Source organism: Mustela putorius, unplaced genomic scaffold (genome assembly GCF_011764305.1).
Source record: "Mustela putorius furo isolate JIRA1106 unplaced genomic scaffold, ASM1176430v1.1 tig00003836_pilon_pilon_pilon, whole genome shotgun sequence".
In the NCBI taxonomy this organism is placed as follows: domain Eukaryota; kingdom Metazoa; phylum Chordata; class Mammalia; order Carnivora; family Mustelidae; genus Mustela; species Mustela putorius.
Window position 1 is genome coordinate 28,494,333 of NW_025421989.1, and position 16,846 is coordinate 28,511,178.

Consider the following 16,846-nt stretch of genomic DNA (forward strand, 5'->3'; position numbering starts at 1 on the left):
CGACATCAGCCACAGCAACTTCTTTCAAGATATGTCTCCAAAGGCAAAGGAAACAAAAGTGAAAATGAACTTTTAGGACTTCATCAAGATGAAAAGCTTATTCACAGAAAAGGAATCAGTGAACAAAATGAAGAGGCAACCCACGGAATGGGAGAAGATATTCGGGAATGACGGTACAGACAAAGGGTGGATATCCAAGATCTATAAAGAACTCCTCAAACTCAACACATACAAAACAGATAATCATGTCAAAAAATGGGCAGGAGGGGCACCTGGGTGGCTCAGTGGGTTAAGCCTCTGCCTTTGGCTCAGGTCATGGTCTCAGGGTCCTGGGATTGAGCCCTGAGTCCGGCTCTCTGCTCTTTGCAGGGAGTCTGCTTCCCCCTCTCTCTGCCTGCTGCTATGCCTACTTGTGATCTCTCTGTGTGTCAAATAAATAAATAAAATCTTTAAAAAATAAAGGGGCAGAAGACATGAACAGACACTTCTCCAAATAAGACACACAAATGGCTAACAGACACATGAAAAAATGTTCATCATCACTAGCCATCAAGGAGATTCAAATCAAAACCCATTGAGATACCACCTCAGACCAGTTAGAATGGCCAAAATCAACAAGACAGTAAACAAGTGCTGGAGAGTATGTGGAGAAAGGGGAACCTGCTTACACTGTTAGTGGGAATGCAAGTTGGTGCAGCCACTTTGGAGAACAGTGTGAAATTAAAAATAGAGCTTCCCTATGACCCTGCAATTGCACAACTGGGTATTTACCCCAAAGATACAGATGTAGTGAAAATGTACCCCAATGTTCATAGCAGCAATGGTCATAGTCACCAAACTATGGAAAGAACCAAGATGCCCTTCAGCGGGCAAATGGATAAGGAGGATGTGGTCCATATACACTATGGAGTATTATGCCTCCATCAGAAAGGATGAATACCCAACTTTTGTATCAACATGGATAGGACTGAAAGAGATTGTGCTGAGTAAAATAAGTCAAGCAGACAGAGTCAATTATCATATGATTTCATTTATTTGTGGAGCATAAGGAATAACACGGAGGACATGGGAAGATGAAGAGAAGAAGGGAGTTGAAGGAAATTGGAAGGGGAGATGAACCATGAGAGACTTTGGACTCTGAGAGACAAACTGAGGGTTTTGGAGGGGAGGGGAGTGAGAGTTTGGGTTAGCCTGGTGGTAGGTATTATGGAGGGCATGCATTGCATGGATCACTGGGTGTGGTGCATAAACAATGAATTCTGGAACACTGAAATTAAATAAATAAATAAATAAAAATTTTTAAAAATATTAGCCCAAATACAATGAACTCCAATTCAGACCTTGTCCTATTTTCCTATGGTCCTTAGTCACTTACCTCTCTCATTTAGTCCTCAGGATAACTACGTTGCTGAGGTCTTAGGAAACCCCATATAAAGATGACTGGTCAAATCAATTTATGCAAATCTCCAGTGTTAGTAATTGGCAGAGCACAAATTTTTAAAATTTATCTTTTTATGAGATAGATTACACATTCACAAAAAGGTGGTGAGAAGTGTAAAGAGGGGTCCCATTTACTCTTCATTCAGTGTCCTCAGTTACATTTAAGCAAACTATTATGCAATTTCAAAACCAGCAAACTGACATCAATGCAATATGTATATATGTCTTCCATTATATAGTACTGTACACTGGAGTAACTGTAGCTTCAGTCATTACATAGATCCTGCAAAATCGTTCCCTCATCACAAAGATCTTCCTTCTCCTCTCCCTTTGCAGTCATATCAACCACCACTTCCCAGACTGTGCTCTAGCACCAGCACCTGCTAATTTGGTCTGCATCACTTGTATCATTTCAAGAATTTTAGAAAAAAAATGGAATTATTTGATATGTGATCTTTTGATATCAGCTTTTTTCAATTGGCATAATGTCCTAGAGATCTATACAAGTTGTTATCTGCCTCAGTAGCTTGCTTAATTTTATTGTGAGTGGTATTCTATGTTAATTGTGTACTACCGTTTCTGTAGTCATTCATTTATTGTTGGTAGTTGTGGTTATTTTTCGTTTGGGGTTACTACAAATAAAGGTGCAAAACAGTCATGCACATATTTTTCATTTATCTGGGATTAATGCCCAGGACTAAAGTTGTTGGTCCATATGGCAAATGTATGTTTACTATTTTTTAAAATCTATTATGTTATGTTAGTCACCATAGAGTAAATCATTAGTTTTTTGATGTACTGTTCCATGATTCATTGTTTGTGTGTAACACCCAGTGCTCATCTGAACACATGCCCTCCTTAATACCCATCACTGGGTCAACCCATACCCCTTCCACTCTCCCCTCTAAAACCCTCAGTCTTTTTTCCCGTAGTCCATAGTCTCTTATGGTTCATCTCCCGCTCTGATTCCCCCCCTTCATTTTCCCCTTCCTTCTCCTAATATCCTCCATGCCATTCCTTATGTTCCATAACTAAGTAAAACCAAATGTGTGTTGACTTTTTGTGCGTGTTATGTTAGTCACCATACAATACATAATTAGTTTTTGATGTTGTGTTCCAAGAATGTTTACTTTTTAAAGAAACTGCCAAAACATTATCTGGAGGGTCTGTTCCATTTTACATATCTGCCAGCAATGTGAGTGATCCATTGTCTCTGTATCCTCTGTAGCTTTTGGTATTGTCAATTTTATAGTTTTTTTTTTTCAGCATTAAGCATGTAGAGATATATTATGGTGGTTTTATCTTGAATTACCTGAATGGTTAATGACATTGAACATACTTTCTCATGCTTATTTGCCATCTGAATCCACTCTTCTGTGAAACGGCTGTCCATGTCTTTTGCTCATTTTGCAATTAAATACCTTTTGTTTTAATTATTATTTTTTGAGTGTTCTTTATATATCCTAGATATGAGTCCTTTGTTAGGTGCTGTGCAAATAGTTTCTCCCAGTTTGTAGCTTGTCTTTTCATCTTTAACAGTGAAATTCCAATGGAAAATTGTTTAACTTTTCTCAAGTCTGATTTATTGAAATTTTTTTTTCTTTTATGGATGATACTTTTGGTTTCAGGTCTAAAAACTTTTCACCAAGCCATGATTCATTATTTCCTGTGTTTTTTTCCGCTAAATTTTAAAATCATTTTATATTTGCATTTAAATCTATGATTGGGTTCACTTTTGTATGAGGTGTGGGGTTTACATAGATTTCTTTTTTCTTACAGATTTCCAGTTGCTCCAACAGCATTTCTTGAAAAGACTATCCTTCTTCCACTGAATAACTTTTGTACCTTTGTCAAAATTCAGTTGGACATATTTGTGGGAATCTACCTTTGGGATGTCATGTCTGTCCTATTGATTTGTTTGCCTAGCTCTCTGCCAATATCTCATCACCTCAGTTACTCTAGTTACATAACACTCCCAAGCATTAGAATTATTCTTTCCACTTTAGTATTCTTTTCCAAAACCATTTTAGAAATTCTCGATCCTGTGTCTTACCTTACAAATTTTAGAATAAGCTTCTAATAATAGTCATACAGCTTAGACTTAAAAAAAAATCTTTCTCATATTTTGATGGGGATTGCATTACATAGATAGATGAATTTGGGGAGAAATAACATTTCAACTATGCTGTACCTTTTAATTATGAATGGCAGATACTTTTTTGAAAATATTTTATTTATTTATTTCAGAGAAAGAGAGAGAGAGAAAATACAAGCAGGCAGAGCAGCAGGCGGAGGGAGGGGGAGAAGCAGGCTTCCCATGGGGCAGGGAGCCTGATGAAGGGCTTGATTCCAGGACCCTGGGATCATAAGCTGAGCTGAAAGCTTATGCTTAACCCACTGAGCCATAGAGGCATCATAAAAAGCATATTAAACATCATATACTTCTAAGATCTAGGTCATCTTTAATTTATATCATCATGCTGTGCTTTCTAACAGTGCTTTGTGTTGTGATTGGGTTGTTTTTTCACATTTCTAACATGCCTACGATGGTATGACTTATATATGTAGTTGTACAAAGAAAGGGGAAAGAGCACAGTCTGTCAAATGACAGTTTTGAAAAAGGACATTAAAAAATAAATGTATATAACTAAACATGCACTGTACATGTATGCTTTGGAAATGATTTTAAATGATAAGGTTATAAATCTTACATATGAACTCCTAAGACTTCACTTCTGAAAGAATACAAAACTTACTTTTACTCTGCTGAAGGCTTGCATCAGCACGTTTTTCATTTTCTTTCTTTAACCTACAGATGTAAGATACATGTTATAAAAATGAAGACTGGTCCTTTCTTATATTCTAATATTAACCAGTAATTTTTATATCCTAAGATGAGTGGAAGATTAATTAGAAAGGACTAATTATGGTAAACTTCAAAGCAGACAAGAAAGGAATTCCTAACAAACTGAAAACCCTAACCACAGTATTTTATATAAACTATGAGGGGTCTGAGTCATTTTTCACACTGATTCAATTATTAAACATAATTTTAAGCACTACGAATAAATAGGGCATCACAGGATAAATAAGCTAGGGAAAAAACAGACTTAGTAGCTAAGATATTTAACTAAAGCTCACGAATTTATGATTTGGAAAAAATATAATTTCTGGGCCATTTCTGCATCTCTTCCCTATAATAATCCATATTGGCTGAAATATTACACATTCTATTAAGACATGTATTTCTTAGATGTTTTTAAAAAATCTCTTTAGATAAATCCAATTGAGAAATGTGCTAGTCACAGGTAATTTATTATCACTGAACCCACACAAAATAAGGTACACAGAATTCAGTCAACTGGGTGCTTGTAAACAAAAAAGCTTGCTGGAAATCTGATAGTAGTTCCATTAAAACTATTGATTAATTTGAGGGATAACTGCTTTTTACTATGTTATAGTTCATAGTCCATGAACACAACATTTATCTCCTTTTATTTAGGTCTGTTTTATTTCATCCTGTTTTTTTGTTCATGGCCTATAGATTCTGTATGTTTTGTTAGATTCCCAAACATTTCTCTCTCTCTCTCTCTCTTTGTAGTGACTAGAGAAAATTACATTTTATTTTATTTGAAGATTTATTTATTTTAGAGAGAAAGAGCACAAATGGGAAGGGCAGAAGGAGAGGGAGAAAGATTGTTGAGCAGACCTCCTGGTGGAGCAGGGAGCCAGATGTGGGGCTTGATCTCATAACCCTGAGATCACAACCTGAGTGGGAACCAAGAGGTGGCCTTCCAAATGACTGCACCACCCTGGTGCCCCAGAAAATTACATTTAAAATTTTAGTTTCCAGAAGCTCAATTCTTACATACAGAAATACAATTGGTTTTTATAGTTGATCTTTTGTCCTGAGATCTTGATGAACTCATTATTTCTATGAGTAATTTTATAGAATCCCTAGGATACTTTACAGAGCCCCATCATAACATCTGCAAACAGGAATGATTTTAAGTTCTCCATACTTATTTGCATGTTTTTATTCACTTTTCTTGCATCTTTGTGCTGCCTCGAACATCCAGTAGGCTGAAAACAAACATCTTTGCCTTGATCCTCCCAACAGGAAGAAAGCATTAAAAAATTTCACATTATGATGTTAGCTATAGAATTTTGTAGATGTTCCTTATCAAGTTGAGAAAGTTCTCCTGTATTCTTAGTTTTCTGAGAATTTTTATCACGAATGGGTACTAAATTTTATCAAACCTTTTTGTCTGCTTCAGTAAGATCGTGTGTATGTGTGTTAGCTAGTTAATATAACTTAAAACATTCTGTTAGGGATTGTTGTGTTTGTATACATGTGAAGGATGGTCTGTAGTGTTTTTGTTTTGTGCTGTTTGTCTAGTTTCGGTATCAGAGAACTTCCTGTGTCATAAAATGTGTTTGGCAATGTTGCCTCCTTTTCTATTCTTCTGGACTTTGACAGGTCTTTTCTTTAATCACATGAAAAATGTCATGCCATTTCCCATTTCATTCTGGATTCTATGGTTTCTCATAAAAAATCCTGTCATTTGAATGTTTGTTGTTGTTGTTGTTGTTTGCCTATAGACAGTGTCTTTTGTCTTTTACTATTTTCAATATTTTTTTTCTTTATCACTAGCTTTCAGAAGTTTGACTGTAATGAGTATATTGCATGGATTTCCTTGGGCTTATCTTCTCTGTTCAGTCAGCTTTCTGTATCTATAGGTTTTTGTCTTTTTCCAGATTTGGTTTTTTTTTCAGTCTTTATTTCTTTGGGCACTTGTTCAGCAACACTTTATTTTTTTCTCTCTTTTCAGGACTCCAATGATCATAGATCTTTTATTATGATCCCAGAGGTCACCAAGGATCTATTCAGTTTCCATCAGCCTATCTTATTTCTTTCTCAGACTAAGTAATTTCTACTGTTCTATCTTCCTGTTCATGGATTTTCCCCTTTGCCCCCTCTAGTCTGATTTTGAGACCATCCACTGAATTTTATTTTGATTTCTGTATTTTTCAGTTCTAAAACTTCATTTTGTTCTATATGTCTTCTATTTCTTCCTGAGACGTTCTATTTTTTATTTGTTGCAAGTTTGTAATTGCTTATTGAACCATTTTTTATGATGGTTGCTTTAATATCCTTGGCAGATAATTCTATCACCTGTGTCATTTTGATGTAAGTGACTGTCGTCTTTTTTTTCATTCAAGTTGTGATTTTCTTTTTTCTTGGTTTGATGAGTGATTTTAAATATAAACCTGGACATTTAGGGTATTATGTTGTCAGACTCTGCATCTTATTGAAATCTTCTTTTTTATATAGCCTCTTCTTATACTCCTTTGGTGGAACATGGGAAGCGGGATATTCATTTGTTATTGTTAGGTGGAGCTAGAAGTTCAGACTTGCCATTCAACCTATGTTGAGACGTGATATTATTTCTTTCTATGTGTGCAATGTATATTTCTTTAACATCACTTTAATGACCATTAAAAATAGTAAATGGATCTCTGGAACATTGGATTCGTTCTGAAACATTCACATTTTTTCCCACTAGACAGGAAAATAGCTACAACTTGTGAAATGGAAAGTACTTCTTAACTCATATTTCCATAATGATGTCTCTGACATGTGCAAAATGATTCTATTTCAGAAGTTGGTACTACATAGCAATGCTTTCTAGAGGGTCAAGACAGAACACTTACTAAATATAAAAACCCCAAAGTAATTTATCTGTGATGTAAAAACAATAGCTGTATAATTCATGTATTGATCTTCAACCATTTTAGGAGGTAAATGTGTAGAAATTAATGACAATAATTAAAGATTTATGAGTGAAACAAAAATAGTATAAGCACAAATAAATTAAAGACATTGATGTTGGTGTGCTGAGAATCAGTACCCAGATTTAAGAGCTGAATTTTTTATATTCTATTGGCCAAGGTCCTGGCAGGAAATATGCAGACACAAAAGCATTTAACAGAAAACAATTTGTTAAAACAACTATGGACAAAGGTGTAGGCAGGTTGATGAGGCTGAAAGAAAGTGAGTCATCCAGGTAATATCAAAAGTGGCAAAGTGTTTCCACCACCGGGCCTGATGGGTCAAAGGGAGAGAACAATGTTGTCGGAACAGTAAGAGACACACAAAATCATGACCAGAACTTTATAGAGGAGCATACAAAGTAACAAATAAATGCCCTAAATTTTCTCCCTGTCCTCTGATGTGCTGGTGTCACACAATTTGCTGATGGCATGCAAGAGGCTGAGGTGATGGAGATGAAGAGCTAACCTTCCCAGGGCAAAGAGTAGGACACAGAATGTCATAAAATGGATGAAGTAGTGGGGAGTAGGGCTAATCATACAAGTGAAGAATTATTAGCATGTGGGCTCAGGGCTACTCTATCAGTGTCAGGAGGATATTCATTAACATGATACCCCAGTGGAAAATATGTTATGAAATGAATAGGCCCGCAATGTAGTCTTTGCCTTCATTTTTCAACACTGTATTACATCTCTCTGAAACCCCCTGAAGTGTTCTGAGGTACTTTCCTACCATGATAGCTCAAATTATTCCCCAAATTCATCATATATCTTCTCCTTGCATGCTGCTTTGTACATTAGTGGCATGCATAATAAATCAACTAGATATATGTTTCATATGTGTCTTACCTGCTAGAATGCAAACTCAATCGGAAAAAAAATGTTGTAACTTCCTTTTGAATTACTTCACTCCCATTGCTTATTACTTTGTTATATATACAGTTTATATTTTTCTGCTTATAATTTCTTCTTTTTCTTTTGTCTGTGTACTGTTGGGTTCCTTATTCTTCTGGGCTTTATTTACATTTTTACCTTCTCTATGAAGATTTTTTTTTTGAGGTTTTCCTCATCCCCATTTGTAGTTGAGTCTAATGATATGAATGTACCTTTGCTACTCAGTTATAAACTTCTTGATATTAAAGAGTTATTACCATTTATTGTTGACATCACTAGTTCTCAAAAGTGTACTGGGTTTAATAGGGCCTCAATGGTATCAGCTAGAAAAAAGAAAACAGGCATGAGGGAGGAAGACAGGAATTTACATCACAGATAATTATAATATGCAAAATAAAGGTTCAATTCTTTGAGCATAGCAAAGCAAATCTGTTTACAAATATATGTTAGGAGAGATTCTGAACCTTGCCATTGTGGGATGACCACAGTATTGAATTCTCATTGAAAACAATGGTACTAGGTAGGGAATGAATGAATATGCATTTATTTATCAAATACTAATTAGGACCAAATTTTCTACATTGAGGATATAAGGAAATAACTCCTGATCCTTGTCCTCAAGGGGGTTATGCTTGACATGTATTAAAAGAAAATACATTTTAATCTATTTGTTAATTAATGAACTCACATAAACTAAAGGATGATGTCTGAGAGAGGTGCCTATAAAGGAAGAGGATTTTAAAGATAATACCACATGCACCGCCTACCATAAAAGATTTCCATATCAGTGAAATAAGGCATTGAATTGAAAAAGCTGCTCCTCTTAAATGCATGCATTAGAAAAGAAGAAATTAGTAATCCAAGCTCTCACCTCGAGAATCTAAAAATAAAGAACAAAATAAAATCTACAACAAGAACAATGAAGGAAATAATAAAGAGGAGAAAACCACAACATTGAAAACAGAAAAACAATAGAAAAAAATCAATGACACAAAGAGCTCATTCTTCAAAAAGATCAGTGAAATTGACAAAGTGCTAACAAATGAGTGACAAAGGGAAAAAAACTGAAGGCATACAAATTAAGAATGAAATAGGATATCACTATAGACTGGGCAGACATAAAAAAGATAATAAGGGAATACTATGCACAATCATTCACACACATATTTGACAATTTTGATACAATGGACCAATTCTTCATAAAGCACAAACTACTGCAAATCACCCAGTACAAAACAGATAATTTGAACAGGCATCTAACCAATAAGGAAATGGAACTCATAATTTAAGAACTTCTGAAAAGTACATCTTCATGTTAGTATGGTTTCAGTGGGAAATTATACCAAACTTTTAAAGAAGGACCAACACCAATTTTATATTAACTATTCCAGAAAATGGAAGAGAAAGCAATAATTCTGAATATATTAGAATTTGACTAATTTCAATACCTATGTGTGAAATAAACTCTAAAAAAATAGGAACAGAAGGGATCTTCCTTAGCTTAATAAAAGCACCCAAATAAATCTTACAGCTAAGTCCATACTTTACAGTGAAAGATTAAATGCTTTTTCCCAAATATAGTGAACACATCAAGAATGTATACTTAATACTGTTATTGAACAGAGGGCTGAAAGTTTTAACTAGTGCAAAGAGACAACACAAGAAAATAAGTCCAGGGGCGCCTGGGTGGCTCGGTGGGTAAGCCGCTGCCTTCGGCTCGGGTCATGATCTCAGGGTCCTGGGATCGAGTCCCGCATCGGGCTCTCTGCTCAGTGGGGAGCCTGCTTCCCCTTCTTTCTCTGCCTAACTCTCTGCCTACTTGTGATCTCTCTCTGTCAAATAAATAAATAAAATCTTTAAAAAAAAAAAAGAAAAGAAGTCCATACAGATGGGAAAGGAAGATATAACACTGTTGCTTACATGCAGATGGGATGAATACAAAAATTCCAAGCAATGTACAAGGAAAAAAATAGCTCCTGAAACTAATAAGTGAGTTCACTGAGGTAGCATAATTCAAGATAAAAGTACAAAAATCAATTGTAATTTTACATACTAGCAATGAACATGTGGATACTGAAATGAAATATGGTAGTCGTTACTCTCTCACAAAAAAAAAAAAAAAGTAGGTGTTAATCTAACGCAACACATACTCTACATATATGGTGAAAAACACAAAATGCTATAGAAATAAATCAAAGAACATCTAAATAGCTGGGGAAAAATGCAATGTTCATTGGAAGACTCAACATAGTCATTTTTACTCAAACTAATATACAGCTTTAACACACCTCCCTTCAAAATCCCAGCAAGATTTTTGTTGTTGTTGTTGGTATAGACAAGATCATTCTAAAAGTTACATGGAAAGGCAATAAAACTAGAATAATTACAACAAAGTTGAAAAGGAAGAATAAAGAAGAAGTTAATCAGATTTTCAAACTTATAGCTACTAGAATCCAGAGAGCATGGCAGTGGTGGCTGGACCAACTCAAAGATCAGCAGAAGATGAGAAAACCACACAAATATGGCCACGTGATTTCGACAAAGATCCAAGAACAGTTCGATGGAACAAAGATAGCTTTTTTACAAATGGTGCTAGAACACTTACTTAAGTTCACCACCTTAAACAAAATTAACTAATAATGGATGAGTTTAAATGTCAAGCACGAAACTCTAAGTATTTTTAAAATACATACATAAGAAAAATCATCTGGATCTAGGGCTAGGCAGAGTTTTTATATTTTACACTAACAGCATGGTTCACATAAGGAAGAACTAATTAACCAGATAGGAACAAAAATTTTAACTTGTTCTTAAGGGGAAAAAAAGACAAGCAAAGGTAGAATATGTCTGCAAACCACATATTCAGCCAACGACTGGGTTCTAGAATATATAAATAATTCATAAGACATAGAAGTAAAACAAAAGCACCCCTCCAGATTGAATGAGAAAATGGAGAAAAGACATGGAGAGACGACATTTCACCACATAAGCAGCAGATGGCAAATAAGGTGATGAAAAGATACTGTCATCAGCATGAGGGGGATGCAAAACAAAATCACAAAGAGATCCAACTATTTACACATCAGAATGGCTAAGTCAGAAAATAGTGACAATATTACATGTTGCCAAGAACGTATAGAAACTGGGTTACTCAGTGTCCCTAGGAGTGTAGGATGGTCCAGCTACTGTGGAGAAGAGCTTGGCAGCTTTGTCAACCCTCAACATGTAAATGCCATGTGACCCAGAAATTCCACTCAAAGGTATTAACCCCAGAGAAATGAAAAGTCTTGTTCACACAAAGACTTGCACGTGAGCATTTAGAACAGATGTATTTGTAATATCCAGACACTGGAAACTCAGATATCCTTGAAAAAGTGAAAGGTTCAATGAACTGTGACACATCTATACCATGCAATATTATTCCGAACTAAAAAGCAACACGTTCTTTATGCCCGCAACAACCTGGAAAAATCTCCAGATATTCTTCCTGAGTAAATAATGCCAATCTGAAAACGTTACATAATGTATGAACCTGTTTATATAACGTTCTTGAAATAACAAAACTATCCAAATAAATATCAGACTGGTGGTTGCCAGGGGTTAAGGAGTAGGTGGAGGCAGGAAGGAAGTGGGTCTGGCCAAAGAAGGGTGACAGAAGTGCTCCTTGTGATGATGTGTATCTTGATCATACTATCAAGCTGTATGATACTGTATTATAATTTTGCAATATATCAATACTGGGAGAACAGGGTAAAATGATACTTAGGATTTTTCTGTATTTCTAACAATTGTGTGTGAATCTACAATTAACTACAAAATACAAAGTTTAATTAAATAAACAAGGTGGTGGCTTGGGTTTGGCCCTGGGGCCAATGTTTTTGAACTGCTGAAATGGGACATTGACATTTATGCACACGAAACAAGGATAAGGCTTAAACATACCATAAAGCCTGCTAGAGATTAGATGACAGCAACAATATGCTTACAATCATCTTTGCAATTGCTCCTCTTTGTTTTAAAAGCTACTGAACCCAGGTTATAGAATAATAACACAGCTCAAAGTCACAATTCTCTAGTTCACGAAGACTTTAAATCTGCAAACAAGAGTTTTGGATACCTTTTAAATCAAATATTTAACATCTTGAAAGAACAGGCTCAAAAGACACTTTGTCATTACTTACTATTCAAAAAGACTTCACAAATGTATTGGCAACCTAGACCAAGTTATTACTGTGCAAGAAAGAGTAATGGAAATAATATAAATCTATGTGGATGGCATTTAAATTGCAGTTACAACAAAATTTGTAGGCTCAAATCAAAATCCTTTTCTAATTTCTTTCTTTAAAAAGTTTTTTAAAATTCCTCAGTTGTTACAGCACTTGCTGTGTTGTTAGTATCACTAGTTTTTGTCCATAGCAAAACCATAACAAACCTGATAACATTTTTGTGAAGGCTGAACAGGTCATCCTAAGAAGCTATTTATGAGAGTGATTGATCTTCATCCAAAGAGACAGAGTCCTAAAATTTGAGGATCTTCCTAGATTTGGGTATTTTTCAAGCACCTGGCTACCTGGAAGCTTTAGCAATGTCTTTGAAGAGCTCTGGGAAATGGAGGGGCCCTGACACTTAGGCTTCATTAGTCTCCTGACAAATCTTCTGGAGATGCCAGGTTAAAGAGGACTCATATACCAGATGAAGCTACACATGCTATTTTCTCGAGTATGTTCGAAGAGTCAGGGGAGAAGGGATGGGGGGCCTCATTTAGATTGAGTCTCTAATTGAGTGGCATTCTATTTTGAAAGTATTAATGCTTAAGAAATGAAAATAACCTCACAAATAATGACCATTTATAATTTGGTTCAAAAATTTTCCTGAGCCCCATAAGCAATATACTGATTCACTGAAGCCTGAAAGTGGGAGCCTGTTACAGAAACCACAGAGAGCATTTTATTTGACTTTAAATGAGGTTTCAAAAATGGTCTGAATTTAGAGGAGGATTACAGAAAAAGAGTTGATAGAGGGTTACATCACATGTTATGTTTAATTTTTTAAAAAGTGTTTAAAAATTCCAAAGTGAAATTACTTGAAAATAGCCTCTAACCCGTATGGTATGTATTAAATGGGATTGCTTACACATTCCTATAACATGTTGGATTCAAGCGATGTCTCAAAATAACTAAAGCATTCATATTTCCTTAATCATTTTATAGGAGAGTAAAATTTTTATTGTTAAGATTCAGCCTTAGCTTTATTTTTTAGATTTATTTGGGATATTGGGAAGTCTATTGAGTTACTAACCTGAGTTTCCTATGTGTGCAGGTGTGTGTGCATAGGCCTTTTTCATGATTAATTATATTTGTCTTCAAAGCTATATTTAAAAAAAAAAAACATTTATTTTTTAAAGTAATCTTTACATCCAACCTGGGGCTTTGAACTCACGACCCTGAGATCAAAAGTCTCATGACTGAGTCTTTCAGGTACCCCTAAAGCTATATGTTTCTTGTCACGTTCATGAATGAAGTACTTTTTAGGCTTTCAAAGTTCTGAGGTAATACCTTTGAGAAGGAGAAGAGAATAAGACTAAAGATGGGTATAAATCCCTATTTTTTAAAAACAAAGAAAAAAGGCGGATTTGGGAGATAGGCTACCTCAACAAATCCTCAATTTGAAAATAGGGAAATCTAATAATATAACTGATTCTTGAAAAGGAGGTCTACAGAACAAAATATTAAATCTGTAGACTGAGACAAGTCTAGAAGTAGCAGTTAAATCCATTAGAAAAGATAAACTGTGTAAGGTTCTAACCTCCACTATATAGTCCCCATTTTTTAAAATTTTCATTCAGTTATGGGGAGAAGAATAAAATGAAATAATTTATGGTTCAAACTAAGTGAAGTTGAACTTGAACTAGCTTGTTGTCGGTTCTGACCTTGACTGAAGTAGGGAATTGTGACATTTTCCCTTTGCTCCCCACTCCAATCAATTTTTCCCCACAGTTAGTACAGCTACCTTATAACACAATATTCTACTTTCCTCCTTCTCAAGAGTTATAACATGGCTGCCATTCATTTATTTTAGCAGTAAGCCCTAATCACCAAATGCATTATTGCTCTTATGATTTTGAACAGCTATTTATTACATCCTGGGGAGAATGAAAATTAAAAGATTTTATTTTATTTTCATTTAGTCCTTCTCTAATGTTCTCTCCTTTATGTAGATCCAATTTTCTGACCTACATCATTTTCTTTCTCTCTGAAGTACTTCTGACATTTCTTGTAAGGCAGATCTACTGGCAACAAATTCCCTCAGTGTTGGTTTGTCTAATAAAGTATTTATTCCTCCTTCACTTATGTAAGATAATTTCAGTGATACAGAATTCTAGGTTGGTGGATTGTTGTTGTTTTCTTTTAATGCCTAAATATTTCACTCTACTCTCCTCTTGCTGGCATGAACCCAAGCCATTTTTATGCCCTTCTTTTTGTTTTGCTCTGTGCCTCCAAGTCTGATCTTCATACATTTCATCACCTCTCTTGCTGACTATTCTTTGTTGATTTTGGCCAATGGGTGGCACACATATCAAACAGAACAGCAGGGAGAGAGAAAGGCTTTTCTTCCCCATTCCACTCCATCTTCTTTGAGCCTTATGTCTTACATTCCTAAGTCTCCTGTTAGGAATCCCCTCCTCCATTGCCCTATTTCTTACTGAATTTAGAAAATGCTACCTCCTTTGCTTGACCCTTCAGACTTAGGAAGGCAGAGACATGTAAAAACATCCTATAGCTGGTAACCTATAGGCACCCCAACAGCCCTTTTATTTCAAACTTGCCCACACCTCGAAAGTAGTCCCATTACTGGGTTTTCTTGGACCATTTGTGTCAGGTCCTATCTCTCGCGGGGGTCATGGCCGATACAGGGAGATCAGAAATATCAATAGCTTCCCCCTTTGAAGTAATAAGGTATAAGATAAAAATGAATGGGATTCATATTAACTTTAATAAAATGTTTCTATATATATAAACAATCTCTACATTTTCCATGGCTTTATCTGGTGGCTTTAGTATGAAATATTTATCACCACTTAAAATAAAAGTTTGGCACCTCCATACTGATTTGTATATGAAGTTTTCCCTCCAGAAGTAAGGACTGAAAGCAATGGACTGTCTCAAAATTTAAAACAGGAATCAGGTAATGATTCTCCTGTTGACAATATACTCTGGTCACTTATAAAAGGTCTAAAATTATCTATGTGCCTGTGTATGTATGAATAGGTCACTCTACACATAAACAAATGTCACTGTGCAAGAACAGGACAGATCAAAGACCTTATTACAGTGTTGCAGAATATGTAGCAAATACCCAGTGGCCTGATTCCAAACTGTTTTATTTTTTCCAGGCCTCTATGCCCTAAAGCTATCAAATAAGCTAGCACATTTTCCCACAGCACTTAACTAAAGAGATGCTTTAAAATCAAAACCTAAAAAATATATGTCATCAGGGGTTCCTGGGTGGCTCAGTGGGTTGGGCCGCTGCCTTCAGCTCAGGTCATGATCTCAGGGTCTTGGGATCGAGTCCCACATCGGTCTCTCTGCTCAGCGGGGAGCTTGCTTCCCTCTCTCTCTCTCTCTCTCTGCCAGCCTCTCTACCTACCTGTGATCTCTCTCTGTCAAATCAATAAATAAAATCTTTAAAAAAATATATGTCATCATAAGAGATACATTTTAATAAATATGGACCACTATAGAAAAGAGAGGCCCAAAAGGCCAATTTTATTTCTCATCTCCATAAAGCTGGGAATTTTATATAACTATCTTAGCTATCAAGCTTGTGTTTTTCCAGGTTATTACCTTTGAAGCTGTATTAATCTGAATGTTTTAAATTAAGCTAAATAATTGATTAAATGGAGAAAATGATTCAGATCTTTCCCAATTTATGTAAAAGAATGTCTCTAGCGTTTTCAATTAAGAATTCATTTCTTTTTCACTTTTAAATTTAGTACACTGAGTTCTAATTAATTTGTTGTCCATTTTATAATCCAGGGATTATTCATAAACATTATAATGTAAACAAGGACCAGTCTTCATTTTACACCATGAACCATAAAACTGTAGGTTAAAGAAGAGTGATTAAAAAACACCCTGATGCATGACTTTAATGTAATTAGAAAGATGTTATGTTATGCATTCATGAAAAATTATAGGTCTCTATCAATCCATCTATAAACAATTATAACCTTATCATTTAAAATTACTGCAACATCAAAAGTAAAATAAAATTTCTGCAATATCATACACATATGGTACATATTTAGCTACAGTGATTGAAATTTTTAAAAAGTAGTTCCCTTTCAAAAGTACAATTTTCAACCCTTTTCTGTTTTCCCCTTCTTTTTGTAATCACATGCATAATAGACAATAACACCATTATAAGCGTATGAGAAATTTAAAAAAAACATAATCTAATCCCAATGCAAAACACTGTTAAAAAACAAAGCACCATGTAAGGAATCAGATTTTTTAAGTGGGGAGATATGCTGTGTTAATGGATTGGAAGACTCACCTTGGCAAAAATGTTGATGCTCTCTAGACTGATGTACAGATTTAATGAAATTCCTACCAGAATATGAGCAAGGTCTTTTTTGTAGATACAAAGAATCCCATTCTAAAATTTATATGGAACGAAA